Consider the following 19910-nt stretch of genomic DNA (forward strand, 5'->3'; position numbering starts at 1 on the left):
CGACCCCCCATGGTAAAACCTCTGCCGCCACGGTATCAGGAACCGGGCAGACGCACCAATGAACCAAATTAATTTTGTAGACCTGTTGTAGATGTGAAGTGCCATATGAAAATATGCCTCATTGTGTGTCACGATGGTAAAGAGGACATCAGGTTATATCGGTGGGCCGAAGGCCTCCGGTGGCTTCCGGAGTAGGGCGATCTCTCAGGATGCTCTGGTTTCGGGTGCACGGGCTCCGTCGCTGCTACACTGCTGTTCCAGCCGCTCCGCTCCACTAGCATCCGTTGTTCCAGAACCGAGGCGGATGCTTGGGGTTCGCTTTCCGGGAGTCTTTTTTGACAAACATATGTTTTGGTCACTGTTTAAAAATGTAATTCCAAAACCATTAACTGTTTTAAAAATGATGTGTCATAAGTTATATCATACATTTGCTGTGGGCAAAACTAATTACGGTGTTTTCCTTGAAATTAATATTTGATCATAATATTATAATTTGTTATTTACCTCAGTTGCTCCTATTTTGTGTCCTTTGTGTTGTTTTCCAAACGCGTGCTCCCTTGCATCCTCCACGGGATCTCTCTCTTCCATCAATTTTAAGCCTCAAAACAGTGCTGGGCAATGCGGCAGTAACACGAGCACTGTTTTTTCAAATTTTGAAAAAATTTGCCCTTTCTCTTTGTTAACCAGATTCCCCACCTCAGAAACACAACGCAAACGCGGTTGCTCTGCTTAAAACTAAAACTATCGTTTGAACGCACGAAGTGTGGTTCGTTTTTTTCTTAGTGGGTTTAATTACTGTCTTAAGATATGCCAGATACATTTATAATAATGTTAATTTAGGGTAATTTTACAGCGAACGACATTGAATGAACAGATCGATGAGAGTAAATAATTCTCGACTCCTCTACGATCTCCGTGGGCGGCTCCTCGTTGGAGACGACAGTCTCGTCTGAACAGCTAACCCTACCCTTGTTTAGATAAAGTGAAAGAAAGTTACTACTCTCCCTGTCAAAAATTGACAGTGATGTTCACTATGACGAAGTGCCTGCCTGATGGCGCCGTCCATCGGGAACAACAAAACGCTTCAAAGTTACCTCAAGACTCTCCAGTTTTGCTGCATGAATAAACATATGACTTCAAAACGCGTTGATTCCTCTGTATGGTCCCCTTGAGAGCAGCTTAAGTCTGTGAGTCTCAGGAGCTGTTTCTTTTCCGTCCCTGGTGCTTTTCTGTCCGTCAGAAGTTCACCGGTATTCGAAGACCCGCTGTTTCCTGCCTGGCACACAATTCACAGGCCCTCCTCACAGCGACGCATGCAATCATCTTTACTTGCTGAACGGGACCTTACGACCGGAAATCCTCTGAGTGCCCATCCGCATCTCACCTCTTCTATTTTACACCCGGGATGTCATGGTTGAGCTGTGGGCGTCATAAGTTCCTTCTTTTCTCTCTCCCTCCTGTATGGCCCCTCCCTCCCTCGTTCACACAATATACATAGCTCATGTTCCCTGATACTATTTAACATCTTAGGACATCTAACGGACCGCAATTAGCCCCCGTGACAGCATTTCCATAATATCTTTGTCCCAGGGTCTCCCCTCGATAGGAGTTTCTTTTCAGATGTTTTCATTACAGAACTGTGTGAAAACCCAAGACATTTAGTCATACATGCTGTCATTGTATTACTCGGATGGAATTATAGTGAAATTAATTAGAATTCTTCTCCTTTTTGTCAGGATCCCCTTGGGTGTTTTCCCCTGGCATCCTTTGGGAACCAGTTTTGTTGACTCAAACCAACGCAGTTATACAGGGCTTGCATAATTTACACCCATGCTAAAGTGATTAAAACTAGGAATAAAAAAAATCTTTTTGGAATTGTTCTTGATGCCGTAATTTCAAAAATAGTAAATCTAACCTTTTACGAAACACCAATTTTTCTTTGTGCATGAATATGTATTGTTATATAATAAATGCTCTCAATTAAATACAGGGGAGCATACTATACACCGCCCATGTTTAAATTTCATAGAAGCATGCAGATTTTTATCTAAAGCCAGTTATGGTTCATGGATCCAGGATACTTTTCATCCTGATACAGTGTCCCGTTGGCCTTTGGAATTAAAATAACCCCACATCATCACATACCCTTTCACCATATTAGATAGTCATGGAACCCCTTTCCATAATAATTAATTTCTCAGACGCAAATCAATCTAGCTATTAAGCTTGACGAAATAACACCATGCCAATCTCTAGGTATGTCTTATCTTAGGTTATTTTAATTCCAAGGCCAAGGGAACTTAGTCAGGATGCATAGTATCCTGGATCTGAAAGAACTGGCTTTTTAAAAAAATAAAATGTGCCTGCCTCTATGGGAATTTAACATAGAGGGTGTATACTTATGTCCCCTATCTTTAAGAAGAACACTTATTTAATTACAATACATTTGTTTGTTCACAGAGAAAATTTGTGTCCTCAAGGTGTTTTTCCTAATGTTTTGAATTACGCATTAATCATCAGGTCATTAAGTTCAGTTTCCAAAATACGTTTTGTATTACTCTGTTTAATCAACTTTAGAACGGGTGTGTAAACGTAATCAAGGCCATGTATTAGACATGGCTTGTTGGGTGGCACTGGCTTCGTTTAATTAACTCCACAGGACGCTGCGATGGGCCAGCTGAAGTGTGAGCGGCGGTGCCAGCTGCTGTGCAGTAAAATTTAGTTTTCATTTCCAGGCACTGAACAAAGCTATTCATTCCATCATTCATCATCATCTCATCATCATCATCATCATCATCATCATCATCAGCATCATCATCATCATCATATCCCCTCAGGTCGGCAAGCAGCAGCAGCTTCGCCATCTGTGGTGATGGTGCAGTAGATATGGACGTGTTCCCTTTGGTGTGGGAGATCTGGGTTTCGATTCCACTGCGAACATCCACGCATGTGTGACTGAGCCAAACACTTAACCCAACTAGTTGCTCCAGCGGTTTGTCGGCCTCTGACATATGAGCCATTGTAAAGTTTCTAGTTCCAAAGCGTAGCTACATGACAGCAATGGAACGTCCATCACTCCCCCTTAATATGTGGCACAGCCAGCATTTTGGCGATCAAATGATAGAAAACCTTTCCTGATCTTTAACTTGGGTCCTTGCACACATTTTCAACAGACCCCCACCCTGCAGTCCTTTTGGAAATACACGTTTTTCGCGCAGCACTGGAGTCCAAGTAAGTCACTGATACTCAGTTTTTAGCTTCTCAGGTCATAAACCTGCTCTTGATTTTTGGTCGGTAAGTTTCAAAGGTAAGACCAATGGTTTGGAGGGTTTCCAGGCTAAATATCAGCCGCTGTTTTGAGTCAAGGGTAAAGTTTGTGACTGCCTGTTTCTGTGTTTTATCATCCGTGTCTTAATAAGATTGCTAGCAAAAACCTATAAGAACGTCTTACAAACCATTCTAATAAACACTGCATGACAGTGACTATTTTCTTTGAATATGATCCAGTGAAAGTCTTCATGTTCAGCTATACCGCTCTACTCAAAGCCACTGGGTAAATGCACGTGCTAACTCCACCTCTGAGTCTCATTGTGCGGCTGCAGGGCAGGGTGTGGAGCCAAGTTTTTTCTGCACTCATGCATTTACGGCACTTGACATTCATTTCAAATCTCTGCACCCTGCAACCCTTCCTCCCCTAATAAGAACCGGATCCACGCACACAGCGCTGTGGTTGCCTAACCTGAGATCAGTACTCAATGTGTTCAATTATCGGAAGTTGAAACCTCACGTCATGTCACTGTTTTACTGAGCCATAAAAGGAAACAAGACAGGACCAGAGTTTATCTGTGGTTTGATGCATCTGTGACAAAAACACACACAACAACACACCAACGCAACACACACAGACACACACACACACACAACCACAACCACAAACACACCAACACACACCACACACCACAGCGCCAGCCATACCTGAACAACACACCAATCTTATGAATGATAGTGTAGTAGGGAGTAGTGTTACTTGTTTTGTTTGTAGTGAGCTCCCCCACGCAATTGCTAGCTTAAGATGCGAGAAAACCCTCAGCTTACCACCAATGGATAACAATGTGGGACACTGCTTCTGATGTGGTGTACCTGAAGCAGCAGCCAAAATGGTTTGTCACCTTTGCCGCCTCCACATTTACACCATTCTACAATATAAAGACAAACGAGATAAAGCTGTATGCGTGCGAGTGCCACTCCACAAGTTGTCTCTGTTTCCCATGGGTGACTGCTTAGTGACCCCACTGAAAATGCATTCTGGGGGAGGGGTGTCATGATGTGTAAGGTTATGGGAACGTGACGCAGCACTACACGAGTCCGGTGCAGCAGTACATCGCTTCTGAAGGTGCTTGTTGTGAAGAGCGTGTTGGCGAATACAAACACACACAACACACACACACACACACACATCACTACTAACAAATCAGAGGAAATGTTTCCTTCATGGATCAGTATTCTTTTTTTAAAGTATGATTTTTGGGCATTTCACCTTATTTTTTGACACACGCTGACGACATGCTAAAGGGAGAGCGAGAGGGGACCGACATGTCAGACCAAGGGGCTGCAGGGTCAGAGTGAGGTCATGCCCACTGTGTTGAGGGGTAAACCTCTATTATGGACACCAGCTCTGCCAACAGAGCTATCTGGGCTAGGATCAGTAAGTTCTGCTTGACATGCCACACTGCACCTATCTGTAAAAAGGGCATCCACCGTCTTGAGAAAACTTTTTTCATTCAAAACCTCATGACGTCTCTGGTACAGTGAATTTAACACCACAAGAAGGAAGTGAAGGAAATTAGCCTTTAAGACTGTTTCACAAATAAGTGCTAATATGCGTCCTGTTTTTTTTGTGCGTTGCCTCTCAGCTGCACGGGTGGGAGAGTTTTGTTTTTTTAATGAGAATGGGAAACTATTACATTTTAGGGCCAATCAATGCTTGACGACTTATTAAAAATCGAAGTACAGTTAGCTCACGAGATGATCACGTTTGGGGGTTACGGCATGTTTGATTTAAATGTTATGTTGGGGACAAGGCATCTTTCCAATAACTTTTTGGCTTTTGATAGTAAAGTGTCTTGCGACCTCATTGTCAAGTTTGCATTGACTATCGGTTTGCAAAGCATGTCACCCAATAAGATTTGTTCTTGTTTTTTTGTGTTGAGTATATGGATTTTGGGGTTTGAGAGGCTTGAAGAGGTTAAACATGACTCAGTATTTTCACATAAAAAACAAAGACTAGAAAAAGAAAGTCTGGAAAACATGTGACATAGAGTATGTTTTCATCTATTTTTCTATCTGTTGTATAGTCTTGTTAACCCTTCCACTGGATCGTTGGAATAGATAATATCAGTGACGTGCCCCAGTGGTTACAGTGTGAGAGTGTGTGTACCGTCAAGCAATTACATGGAACTCTCCGATGGTCACACTGGCCTTTCTACCGGCAATTTGTAATGACAAACGTCTGCTTGTGTGGTGTCGCGGTGCGTCTGTACTAGTGTGTGTATGCATCAACCACATGTATAATTCCTCCAAGCTAAAAATATTAAAGCAAGTTTCCTCTTCTAAGGTGTTTCAGCTTCAGTTGCTGCAGCCAAGGAGTCAAGACCCCTGACAGACCAACAACAGGTCGCATTAGCGAGCTGCAGCAGCCCCTCAGCTGGTCAACTCTCCTCTGCTAAATGACTACTCAAAGCTGCTTTAGTTTGCTCTACTGCTTGTGTTGCATCTATGCAGGCCACCTCTTCCCCAGCTCTACCTTGTCATCTATATGTGATTACGCTTCTAGGTTGTCGTTGCTGTTCTGTTCATATGGGGAGGAGTTTGGCTCTCCCAATCTAAACTGTGAGCATCCCCTAATGCTGCTGCTGCCCCCTCCTCGGAACAGAGCCTTACCGCCATTTTAATTTGTAATTTATTCAATAAAATCTTAAACAATTTTTTTATTTGCCTGCGTTGTCTTGGACGTAATTCACCTGACAGAAATGATTTCTTGTTGAAATTGAGTAACACAATCTTCCTGTGCAGCAAATATTGTTGTGTGTGATCTCTGTGCAAATGCCTACACATTTTCTTTTTGTACATATATACAGCACAAGCACACACACACACAATTACACACACCAAAATGGAGTACTGCCACAGCCAATGTATATGCTTGACCCTGACACTAGTTTAATGTGGACACAGAGTGTAAGTAACGGTTTTGAGTCTGTTTTCATAAGGAGTCCTGCCAGAAATGACAGAGAAGGGGCTGAATGTAGCAAACGAGAGAGGAAGACATTCAAACAAATGGAAAATTACCAAGTAGATGATTCCCAAAAGTCTTTAAATGTTTAGACAACCATGCATTAGGAACGCACAGATTAGAAGTTGTGTGTGTGTGGTGTGTGGTGTGTGTGTGTGTGTTTGTGTGGTGTGTTGTGTGTGGGTGTGTGTTTGTGTGTGTGGTGTGTGCGGGTGTGTGTTGCGAGAGTGAGTGCGTAAAAAGAGAAGAGAGAAAGCTGTGAGAAAGAAGAAGAGAGAAGAGAGACGAAAGAGAGAGCGAGAGAGAGAGAGGAGAGAGATGAGATAGAGAGAGAGTTGTGCACTATGACATTTCTGTGTTTTCATCATATAAAAGGCTGCCACAGTATTAACACGTCTACTGGTGCCATCTGCTGGATATTCTTTATTACCTTTCTGGTCTTTGCAAAAGTTGTCACTAGAGAGCACACCTGTCTCCCCACAAACTAATATCCACTGCTTGTGTGAGCTGTTGTTGTTAATACAGTGGTGTTATTTTAGATCCTTCACTTACTTTAAATAATTATACCACACTGTAAAATACAAGTAAGAGTCCTGCATTGAAACTGTTACTTAAGTAAAATTATGTAGGAAATGTAAAGTACTCACAAGCAAAAATACTTACTGCACAAATGTCCCCGATGGCATTTTCTTCTATCAATCAAATAATTGACAATCAATAATTGCTTCAACTATAGCTTGCTTCTGTTTGCTATTTTTAACTGTAAAGTAGTCGTAACTAAAAAAAAACTGTCAGGTTTTAATTGTTGTAAAGTACAATTGCATATCTCTGAAAGTTGTAGAGGCAGAAAAGTTTACATGAAAAGAAAGGACTCAGTACTCAAATGTGTACGTTAACTAAGTACAGTACGTGAGTAACCTATACTCAGTTAACATTTAGTCATTTTCTTTTGAACTACCCTACAGTGATAGACAAAGACTCCAATCTCTCTTTAAATATACTAGTAAAACAATGTAAAATACTACCCCAAGTAAGTCCTGTATTCCAATATCCTTCTGTATTATTATCAGCAAAGTGTACTTAAGTAAGAAAAGGGTTGTACTGAATTACATTGTGTATTAACATTTATTATTACATTTCGATGCACTGAATGTGTCCCAACTGAAGCTATGCTTAATGGAAATATGCATTCAAATGTTTTAATTGTATGCATATACTTCAATTGATATGAATTGTGCTGTGAAAGTGAGAGTCTCTCTGTCTGGAAAACTGTGGCTAGGGGAAGGCCGAGCCAAGTATGACAATTCTGCCACGCTTCAGTTTGGGCAATGGATACTTCCAAATGAGAGGAAGTAGTATATTGGTGTATCTATTTATTCTGTATTTATCTTTTTGTGCAGCACTTGGAACCCTTGTGTGTTAAATCGTGCTATATATATATACAGTGGATTGGATTAGCTAGTCTATGACAAGAGTGTGGCTAGCATAATTTGCATCAGGGGATGAGGTTAGTGGTGGCAATAGTCTGATTGCACTATTAGTGGTAGTTCTCTGTCATCTCTGCAAGTTACTGAATTTTGTTTAAGTTGTCATTTACATGTGTGTCTTTATATAATGTAATGTTCAAAATAGTGTGACAATTTAGTGTAAATTCATGAAGGAACTTTTACCCATATTAACATAAGGTAACTGTGCCTGATATTCTTGTGACCTTTGGTTACTCTGACAAACAGCTGTTGACATGTTTGAACATAGATCGACGTGGGTGTGATAATAGTCAGCTAGAATCGTCCAAATGAGGAACCACTATTGGTCAAATAAAGCCACATGCAGTATGTACAACATGTATTGTTGTATGCTTACGGGTTACAAGTCTATGTGAGAGTTCTTTAATCGATTTCTAAACTTTGTGATTTATAAATGTCTGCTACGGCTTTCAGCAGCTCTTTTGCAAATGCATTGTTGAAAAAAAAAAATCCTTGTGACGAATGTCCAAGTTGTCCTAGCAAGTTTGAGGAGTAGATGTGAATTTATGTCATGATTATTGGGTCAAAAGGCCTCAGACTGTAAAACCCATTCTCTGTGGATAATCCTACAAAACACTCAGCAATACAAAGTTTTAATACCTTCTGGTTTAGCAAGAGCAGCAAGATCGGTTTGAACTTATGAATTTTGTTTTGTGGACTGTAATTTTCGAGATATAAGAAGTGAAATTTTGTGTCACAGCACAATAAGACATTATGCCTGAGTAAACAGACTCAGTGTTTTCTCCAGCAGTTTTTTTTAGTGAAAAAAACAGAAGGAATCAGCCAAACTTTAAAGTGCAGTATAATACCAACACTGTCAAAACAAATGTTGAAATAAATAAAAACTATATATTACATACATAAAAAAACAACTTCTTCCGCTTGAGTTTACCAAGTGTAATCTATCTAGGATACAGAAGCAATGACACCAACAGTGGATAGTGCATTTTATAAAGTAACAATACAATTGGAGATTCATCCAGTTTGCCTTTAGTAGTTAACACAGTGTTGTTCTAAAAAGACCTGTCATGTCACAGTGTCGTAAATGTGAAGGAAGGACTTCCGTATGAAAATAGACCAGTCTTGCAAAAGATCAGGCACATAGTCAAACAAATAACGCACAACAACCCACCAACACAAGGCACCATTCCCTTGAGTAGAACATGTCAGGGAAATTACCTCATAGCTGCTCCAACTTGCTGGCTTCAGAATCCAATGTTCAAAACAAGTGTTTGCCGAATGCTGTTTATCATTTTCTCCTGGAGTAGGAGGTTCAGATCCACTGGCCATGATGCCGCAGCACAACAGCTTTTCTCTGATGTTATAAAGCATATACTTCTGAATGTATAGTTTCAATTGTACAAACGTACATTTGTACACACAATTTGATATGGCGGATAAAGTCAACGCCTGCAAGAGGCAGAGAATGAATGAAAAATGCAACCTTTGGTCTTCATCCATGGCACAGCACGTCAGTCTCAAACTGCAGCAGCTGTCCCATAAAGCCAGTTTGGGGAGATGACCTGACGCCGAGCTGCTCCAAAGCCAAAGGCCTCATCCAGCTTGACGCGCTGCGGTGCATAGGGTAGGCCAGCCATATTAGCAGAGCGGGAGATACCTGCCTGCCTGCACCAACCACCCGACAACCACTTTGCTTCACTGAGTCTGTAGCGGAGAGCGAAAAAGACGAGACAGCAAGAGAAGAGAGATCACATATTGCGCTTCATTCACATCAGTTTTTTTTGACATCATAGAGAATGTTTCACAAGCAGCAATACAAAGAAAGCTTTAACTGAAATTTTACAGAAACAAAAACACCTAGATACAAAATGCATGACTCCACCTCTGTCTCCAACTGACATTAACTTTACAGTTAAAAGGGGTCAAACGGGCAAAAGAAAAAAAGTAATATGCAATAAAGTTCCCTTCCACATCACTTGCAGTGTAATCCATTGTTTTGTATCGAACGATTACACTGTTGGCCCATAAATCTAGGCTACAGAATGGATATAGTGTACAAGCTGCTTAGAGAAATGTTTTGGATTTCATGTTTCATCAAGAGTGTAAAAAGAGACTCACTCAACTAAAAGGGACTAATTCTGTGTGTTTGGTGGGTCACTGACTTTGTTACAAAACAGTGAGCAATGATACTGAAGTTCCACTGAATTTACCCTTTACACAGGCTGGAGCTATGGATGTTTAGGGGGGAAACTCACCGATGAGGCGTGCTGTGGTGAAGCAGGCTCGGATGTCAGCAGCTAGCTGTCCTCCACAGTGAGCCGCAGGTACGGAAACCCCCCTCATAGAAGTTAGGCATGTGGAGAAACGTTGAGCACAGCTGTGATGCCGCAGCTGCGAGGGTCTCTCTGCGGGATGAGTGGATGGCACGCCCAAAACAGGAGGCAGCAGCTCCACTGGAACCACTGCAATTTACAAATTCAAGACAGTCCATGTTTAAACCAAGACACAAACAAGCATTTTGGTCTTTTTATGCTATAACATTTTAGATTGTGTTACATTCAAACTCTTTGTTAAGTTGTAAAGGTTTATTTTACCTATCATATGCTGGTGTCCTCCGCCTCACTGTTGGCTCTGTTCCACTGCAGAGAGGTGATTGCTGGCTGAGCTGTAACAGAGCTCTGGATAGGCCTCTGAAAATCCCTCAATCCACCTAAATGGAGATCCACACGTATTAGCTAAAGTCATCTTTATATACATGACATAACTTTAAATTGCAAGTTCAGCTTGTTTATCCTTTAGGTTATTGAGATTAACAAAGTTACACTCTTACATAAAAAAAAAAATACTTCTTTAACTCAGCTTACATATGATCAGTGCATAAGTATAGTACCTACACACTGGCTCATGTTTGAGTTTTTGAAGTCAGAAACTTCAAAAACTCAAAAAAAGGACACATTTTTGGTGCACTCAACATTGGTGAAGAAAAAGTCTATTACCTGCAGAAAGCAGATCGCGTCTGAACCTCGTTTTGCAGGGCGGTGAGCACATCTGTGCCACGCTCTCTGCCTTCAGGTCGGCCACGGAGCGGCTGCGCTCATCCACCCACCACCACCGGGGAGAACTCCCCGCGCCGCAGCCGGCCCTGGAGCGTCTTGTCCGGGAGACCACTCCAGAGCCACCACTGAGCTCTTGATCTACGACGCAGCACTGAGTTCCAGTTTGACGTTTCGGGACTCGAAAATGGGCGTAAAAGAAAAGTCGAGGAAAGGTCTGCAGTCGAGCAGCACACAGCCAGCAGCGGTGTGCTGTTCCCCGGGGGGTCCTGAGTATTTGAACCAGCTCATTGCACTTATTTCCAAAGGCTCACTGCTTGAACTCATGGCTGAAAAAAAGTTATAAAACAAGTTAAAACTAATAAATAAGGAGCCAATTTGTTTTTAACGACTAAATAGGCTTTCAAAGAATAAAAATAAATAAATCCGGTTAAGGTTTTTTCTGTGTGTATTTTAAGATAATAGAACTTTTGGAGTGATTTTAAAATCTACTGTAAATATATCTAGAGGAGCACGTTCTGCCTTCTCCGTCTCTGTTAAAATCATCTTTACTGTAGCTTGAGTTTCACTTGTTCATTGATAACAGCTGTGAGAAGGGCGGGGTCACCGCGGCCCCGCCTTTGTTTTCCACGAAGGAGTAACGTCACAAGCGGAAGAACCATATAAGGCCTGACCGTCACTCCTCATATGGACACTGACGTCAAGACTGATTTTCCTACCGCGCACTGGCTCGTCTGGGGTTATCCCTTGTTTTTGTGTTGAATGAGGATGTTAAAACCCAACCACCGCTAGTTATTTAGGTTAGATTAAACCTGAGCTTCTGTATCCACTGCGCATTACAGCTTGTTTTCATGCAGAACACACAAAGTATCACAGTCCTCTCAATGACTTCCCTTTGTTGTTGCTTTTTACATTGGAAAGTGAAATGTTGCACTGATAAAATCCAGAACAAGTGGAATTGCCTTGTTGCTGCTCTGCTGGGAAAGTCTACAGCACAGTTTTTCTTCTCTATGACAGTATAGTCTATTAGCCTACACAACACACAAAAATTAAATCCCCGCCTCACAATAAAACAGCTGCTCTGGTGCACTGGATATAGGTTTTTCATTGATAATGTTAAATAAGTAAAGATGGCACACTATGAGTTCTTTGAATAAAACACTGACGACGGATGACGGTTGGTAGGGTGTGTTCCTGTTAAAAGAATGAGACTCAGGAAGGCTTTTTCTCGTGACCCTTAAGTTTCTTTAAAGTGCTCTAAGCAATGTTGGGTGATGTCACTTCTTGATGACATTCAAAGTATTTTCAAAAAAACAAGGCACTCTAGCTCGCCCCTCCCTGCTCCTCATCCCGTCCCCTCTCCTCCCTTCCGTCACTAACCCCCCCACCCCCAATCCTTCTTGTCGGTTATTGGCTGGAACGTCAGACTGTTTGTTATGTTTTGGTGTGCAGGTTGGCACAGATTATTTGTTGCTGTTTGTGGTGCCTGGGCTGTTTACAGAGACCACCGTTTATGTGTGTTTAGGGGAAGGCAGCTAGCGATAGTTTTCAATGCTTTAAAATGTGTGGACATTGCTTAGAGCACCTTTAAAGTTAGAACGTTACTTAAAATGAGTGACGTATTTTTTGTAGTTTAATCTTCTGGTTTGAAGTCTGTTTCCTGATGAAATGGATTTGTTTTGAGTGTTAACTTGCTTTGAAACTTTAATTGTTGCTTTCTAGTTGTGAATATTTAGTGAAACACCTAGATTTGAATTTTAGTGGCTTTAAAGTACATCTCAAGAGCAGTTCTTTTTTTGCTTTTACTTGAGTAGTTTTCAATACAAGTTGACCAATTCTATGAGTATATTTAATCCAGTATCTAAATGAGTAATATTAAGTCCAATAATTCTAATGAGTAATATTTAAGTCCAGTAATCTAAATGAGTAGGTATATTATAGATATCTTCACCACAGTAGTAACATTTATCCTGTAATCACAGAATAACATATTTTTTGTACAGTGTGCAGTGTGGGACAGTTTATATCAAAGTTTAATCTAATGTCTTTGTCCTAATTTCCTCACAACCCCATTCAAATCCTCTGCCTTCCCAGTACGTCTCCCACTCAAACCTTGACTCCACTTTCTTCATGTTCCCACTTCCCTTCTCTCTCTCACCGCTGTCTGCTGGTCCCTCAGCAGCACTCCCACTTCGTCTTGCTCTCCCCCAGCTGAGGCTGCAAATTCATGCACCACACACACTTACACACACTTACACTTACCACTTGGTACACAGTACATCATGGCTGTCAGCAGAGCTGCTGACCATGCATTACTGTAGCCTCAATCTGCACTTTGGGCTTGAACACACACATACTGTACAAACCCCAGTGAGATGAGGTCTGTTGGTGCACAGTGTGACGTGTCTCTGTTGTGAGGGAGTCTTAAAGAATGGCTTCTTTTTTTAACATTCGCCCCCATCTCGCAGCCCGACAGGAAAAAGCACTGTACATACTCCTGTCACCATCCATGCAGGCCTCAACAGCCCCCCCCTCATACGGTAAATCACAACCCAAGCTACATTCGTCACAGCTCAGACCCAAACTGACTAACCTGATTCAAAAGTTATCGGAAATACCCTAAAAAAACCAAAGCACAGATTGATTTCAGAGGTGACTTATTTACTTAATTCCAGGATGCGATGACTCTACGTCAATCGATCACTCGCTTTTACTTTCATTTGGTCAGATGTTTCAATATCTTTCCTATGTTGCACATCAAGCGTCTGGTTGCCAAGGACTGCCCCAACAATACATCTGGCCTGACACAATGCTGAGAGATGGTGTGAATTAGTGTTGTTAATGATAATGATGAGGATGATGATGACTTTCTACTGTCCTATTGGAGGAAATTTGACCTTACATTGAAAGGCAAGCAAAGTGCTGATATAGCACATTATGAAAGATAAAAATGCAAGAATAGTAGAAATATGACATGACGAAAGAGTGGCTATCTTTGATCAACCTTGTGTCATCAAAATCTCAAAGAGCATACTGATGGCAGACGGAGCAGAATTTAAGTCTGGTGATCATGTTGCAAGAAAACTGTGACATTATACTGTAAGTAATGCAAAGGTTCCCTTATTCAGTCTCTCTGAAACGATATATGATACATTAACATTAATGAAACCCTGATGAAAACTCTGCTGCTATCTTATACCCCCCACATCTCCCCCTTCCTTGCACAGGAGGATTATCCAGGATTAATGGATGACTGGGATTTTAATCTCTGAAAAAACCCCACTGTAATCCGTGAGATTTACCTCATCCCTTATTCCTCTCATAACCTCCCACCCATCACTCCATTCAAGGGAACTGACCCTGCTGGGGTGACATCATTCACGTGTTTTGACGAGTCTGGTGCTTAATGTTTATGGAAAGTTGATGGTTTCTGGGGGATTTTTAAATGTGTGTGTGTGGTGTGTGTGTGTAATGTGGGGTGTGTTGTACGCTCTAGTTTTCTTACACCACAAACATTCTTTTTATGAGTTGAGATCGCAGTGTTTGATTCACCATGATTCACATGACAATCCTAGTTCATTGTTTAGGGCAAACAATATATTTATCAAAAACATTTAGACAACCTTGGCCTCATTTGCATGTAGCTAACAGCTTTTCCCACTTCTAACTTCTGTTATTTCTAGACATGATTTAGCACTTTGTGTTGGGAATTTATCAGCACTGAGAGAAAATATCTGACATGAAGCAAGTAAAACCTCCCTGGCTTTACTGTATGTATGTGTGTGTACTGTATACAATTTTCATCACACTGTGTTTGTGTGTTTTTTTCCTCCTCCTCCTTCTCCTCGGCTCCTCAGCACTCTCTTCTGACTCATCATCACTCAAAAATCATAAACACAGTAATGCAATTTTCCATTCCAACTTAGCACAAACAATAACAGAAAAACTGTCCATCTAAGTTAACACCTGTTGATTTTGGTGCTTCAGTACTGACATCACTTCCTGGAAAAGTGGTTTATCTTTCAGAGAAAACAGCTTATGCCGTAATCTGTTCAATTGTAAACAATAACTTATTTTGAATTATGTTAGCTCATATGATATGACATACCTAAGCTTTGTACATCATTATTCACTTCTCAAACTTATGATTACATGACCTTCCTTTATCTCCATCTTTTAGGGTTAGTCATGCTCTCTGACTGTTCCGTGTCACCTCTTTCACATCCACCCTTCCTGCTACCCTCCACTACTCTCTTCTCTCCACCACCCACTTATTTACTGTCTCTTACCCCAAACAACAAGGAGGCCTACGCTTGCTGCCAGACTTAAAACAGTAACCATGGCAATGACTGGCACCAGCAGGCCCGCAGCAGGTTGAAAAGGTGAGTAGTTGTCTCTGTGGGAGTGAGGGTAGAGTGATCATGGTCGGTGTGTTTGGTCCATAAATGGGAGCCTGTGAAGAAGAGTATGAAAAAACAGAGAGATGACCTTAAGTTGTAGAACAATATTTGTTATAGGCAAATATAGAGGCAGGACATTACATCTTTCAGTTTAGAAGTAGTTTCATCCACGTTGGGAGTATTTTTTAGCCAGTTTTATCTGCGGTATACTGTAAAGCACATTTTAATACAGTTACCTAATAGAGTTGTATTAAATCCATACAGCAATAGAATATGTATGGAAGAAAGACAACATAAATACAGAGAGCTCACATTGCAATAAAGGAGAAAAAAACACCACACTCACAATATTTTGACACACCCTGCCTTGCACCCACAAATACACCATAAGCATAACAATTATAAGCCTTAGTTTCAGAAAATGTAATACTTTGAAATAACTGTTTTTGCTTGATAAGTCATGGATATCCTTAAACATGGCTGGAAACTAACTTGTACACCAGACAGACATTTGATTAATCTCACATTTTTATAGCACCCAGTTTTACAGATCTTAAAGTGTTTTGTTCTTGCCAGTTTTTGAGTTGACAATTGTTTATTGAGTATTGTTTGCTATGTGGCAATTATTAAAAAGTGCTAAATTAACTTGGATGTGATGTTGCCTTTGACCCTTTCGCACTTAAATTGTCTGACCATTTTTCTTTAAGGTCATTTCTAAAAGCTGTCTCTACCTGTCAGTAGGAAAGTGACTTGGTAGAAGCTGTTCCACGTTGATCTTGCAGAGAGCAGCGATATTTCCTTGTTCTCCATATGCAGCTGATTTAAGACCACAGATGAGTCATCTGTCACTACCAGGCTTTGAAGTTATCTCGTCAGCTGCACACACGTCAGGCGCACACACACACATACACACACAAATGATAGTTGTAAGTTAGTGGGTATGATACAGTAAGTAAGTAACATCTTTCATGATGATACTGTACAGATACTGACAGCTAAATAGGAACAGAATATAATTCAAAGGAATCAGGAAGTATGAAAAGTGGTTTTAAACCTTTACAGTTCCTGCCACGCCGGGGGCCCAGAGTATGGTACTCTGGTTTTTTCCAACAGAAGACGATGCCATGGAAGGAACATTTCAACACTGCCTGGCCTCCCTCCTCAGCCACACTGGGTACTCTGGAGAAAGGGTGAAAGGGGAGAAATGAGAGATGTTTCATTCGTTTGTGTCAGGATAACTTGAATAATCTTTTCATTAGCCGTGGCACATGACTGGCTGCAGCAATGCCTCGCTTATGGACACATTTACACCATGTGACATCATGTGTCCGGTAAAATTAATGGTGCACTCTCGTAAAGAGACTAGCCTCCGCCCACTCACCGACAACATGCACACACATCACACTAACAAATAAATAGAAATATACCACCACAGTCCAGCTGGCCGAGGGAGAGGGACAGATGTATATCTTGTGCGACAAGAGAAGCAATCTATTACTCTTTGTTTCAAAAGACCTGAAAACCATAACACACATGCGTGCGCGCACACACACACAGACACACACACACACACACACACACACACACGTGTCCTGTAAACATGCATGAATAATATATGTACAAAGTTGTGCTCCTACAAGGATTTACACAGCTATAGAAGGGACGGATCAGACAAACAAACTTACCACACTTGTTGGGGCACAATCCTGAATAGAGCAACAAATGATCTGTAACTAATGCATTTTGTACACGACACAGACTATATAAGTGCCCGCCTCATACTGTGCAGAACACCCACTGATATTTATGCAATTACCATCACGAATAATGTGTCCAAGTGTTTTTCTAGATTTCCCTGCCCTTCTCCAGGATCTGATGGCTTCAAATGTTCAGATCCTTTAAAAAAAAAAGCAGGCTTTATCTTAATATATATGGACTTTGATCTGATTACAGTGTCATATCTAATGTATTCAGTGCTATACAAGGGAATACATTGATTCTCACCAGTTTGCTTGGTTTTCAAAAAGCGTCAAATTCACTCTGGTACTCAGTTCTGGCTCTGTACAAGTGGTGGGATCTGAGCAGTGGGAAAGCGCAGAAATGTTTTACGATTAGGTCATCTCACTTATACTTTAGTTCAGAACAAATAAGGGCAATAGCAGTAAAGCTTTAATTGCCAAACTAATAAAAAAAAAACTTTAGTTTCCTGACATATCAAAAAAATTAAAAAAAATTAAATAAGAGACAATAAAAAGTTGTTTAGGTCACTTAATAGCATACTCCACAATCATGCCATGTTGTCACTCACCAATGACTCCCTTTCGCTCCTGGCTGGTCTCTTTGTAGGTCATGTATGCATGATCACAAATCTTTTTCATTTCAATCTGATTGTCCACAGTGGGAGCAGACGGACAAAGTCCTCAATAGGAGCTGATCCTGTGGTCACACTGCAGACAGGCCTCGCTGCAGGACACAGCAGAGCAGGGACACCAGCAGCCAGCATTTACCAATGTATCCTGAGCTTCGCACATCGGTTGAGTCACTTTGCTATTGTGATTTTTCCACAGTTTCTGAAAACCGCGTTGCCAATATTACTGCTGCTAAAAAACATCATTATTACTACAACCAAATTACCATCTCTGCTTCAACCCTGTGCTGCCATCACCAGAGCGGTTTCGTTACAGAGAAACTTTGTTATCACCACTCCTACAGCTGCTCTACAGCAGCGGGTACTTTGTTTGTTTTTAAAGATTATTTTTTTGGGCATTTTAAGCATTTAATTCCACAGGACAGATAAAGACACAAAGGGGAACAGAATGAATGACATGCAGCAAAGAGCCACAGGTCAGAGTTGAACCCGCAGCCACATAGAGGAGAAAACCTCAACATGTGTGCACCTGCTCTGCCAGTGAGCTAACCCACCACAGCAGCAGATACTATAATGTTTCTACTGCTACAGTGCCACAAGAATAGGATAACACCCATCACTTCTGCTTTTACTTTTACGTCAGGTCATAATTCCCATTGCCTAATAACCTAAAAAATTGCTGGTGGGTCCATGCTAGCCATTTTGTGTTTCTGGGACAGGTTTACAGCATAGTATGTATAGTAAAGTGTTTTCTGTCAGTTTGTTGTGGTATTTCATTTAACCAAATCTTAAGCAATAAACACACGTGTTTAGGGGCCTGAAACTAAAATTTACTTTTATTACCTGTTACGCCCATACATACTGGTAGACCCATGTATTGTGTTGGGAACAAACAAGAATCAGCATCTAGGTACTTCAACAGTCAGAACCACAGCTTGAGTGAACCACAGTGCATGGTTGTGGAGACGTAAAGACCGTCAGAGAGGTGGAAATAAAGAAGAATCCTTCTCCAAGGGAGGGGGACACTACCTGGATACCTTCGGTCCCCATGGGACGAAAGAGCCTGTGCTTTGCTTGTTTCTAATGAAGTGAAAATATTTTGTGTTGTTGTCTTGTTTAGTCCTCCTACATCTTGAGACCTGTGTCTGGAAGTGTGTGGGCTCCCCTGGTGTGGATGTACTGGTATGGTCACATAACATAATCCCAGGACTACGAATCAAATTAGCCAACTCAGTATCTAAAGATCATAAATACAGCATCTGAGGCGACACAATGGACAGCTATGCACACCTCATATACATCGCTTTAAACAGGTCTCCGAGAAAGGAGCTTTCATTTTGTAAATATGTGTTGCCTCGACTCCTCGGCCTCTAATCTCCCTGGACGTGACTTAGACGCAACGAGAGGATTCTGGGATGTACAAACTGATTTGGGCTAATCCTCACAAGGTAACCATGGTAAATTGTCAGCTTTAACATTCAGCTCAAAGCCCCCCCAGCCTCATTGATCCGCTAGCATGGCTGCACACCTGGAACTCTGGTGTTAATGTTTTCTCACAGTGAACAACCAAATGATGTAAGCCTAAAAGTGTTACAATACAATACAGGGAACCACGAAGTGATGGGATGCCCACATTCCATATATATTATATAACATACATGTCACAATGATATATAACAATACACGTCACCAGAGATATATAACTAACCTACACGTCACCAGAGATATTAACAAAACACGTCACCGAGATATATCACACTCACCAGAGTATATAAATATACGTCACAGAGATATATAACAATATACGTCACCAAGAGATATATAACAATACGTCACCAGATATAACAATATCTCACCACGTGGAGCTCCAATAAAAGACTAAATGGCAACAGCACAATGACGAAAATTGGACAACGTGGAGCGTTATCAAATGAAAATTTATCAACTAATACTTTTGGATGCTAAAATTCTTTCTTCTTTCAGTGGAATCAGTGTATCCTCTGTGTTGATTTTGTTTGGCGACCCCCCAATGGTAAAACCTCTGCCGCCACCGGTTTCAGGAACGGGGCAGACCGCACCAATGACCAAATTAATTTTGTAGAGCCTGTTGTAGATGTGAAGTGCCATATGAAAATATGCCTCATGTGTGTGTGAATAGAGTGATAAATTATTTGTGTTGCAACGAGGGTCCGTTCTGTGTCATATTTAAACATTTAGCGCGGAGCGCGGGGAGCAACAGAGTCTGAAGTGGTCTGTAGGGGTCGTAGCACTAGCTACCAGAATAATTTAATTTGGAGGGATCTAAAGGTT

General features: G+C 41.2%; 1 protein-coding gene and 2 pseudogenes across 2 annotated transcripts in view; all 3 read right to left on the minus strand.

The window, feature by feature from the left end:
• Positions 1–19910, minus strand: part of LOC116690099 (izumo sperm-egg fusion protein 1) — a 61474-nt gene that overhangs the window by 6025 nt on the left and 35539 nt on the right. The window lies entirely within an intron of this gene.
• Positions 9272–11279, minus strand: LOC116690101 (dual specificity protein phosphatase 2-like; annotated as a pseudogene).
• The window catches only part of LOC116689384 (izumo sperm-egg fusion protein 1-like), an 18118-nt pseudogene continuing 11168 nt past the window's right edge, over positions 12961–19910 (minus strand).

Source organism: Etheostoma spectabile, chromosome 5 (genome assembly GCF_008692095.1).
Source record: "Etheostoma spectabile isolate EspeVRDwgs_2016 chromosome 5, UIUC_Espe_1.0, whole genome shotgun sequence".
NCBI classification, from domain to species: domain Eukaryota; kingdom Metazoa; phylum Chordata; class Actinopteri; order Perciformes; family Percidae; genus Etheostoma; species Etheostoma spectabile.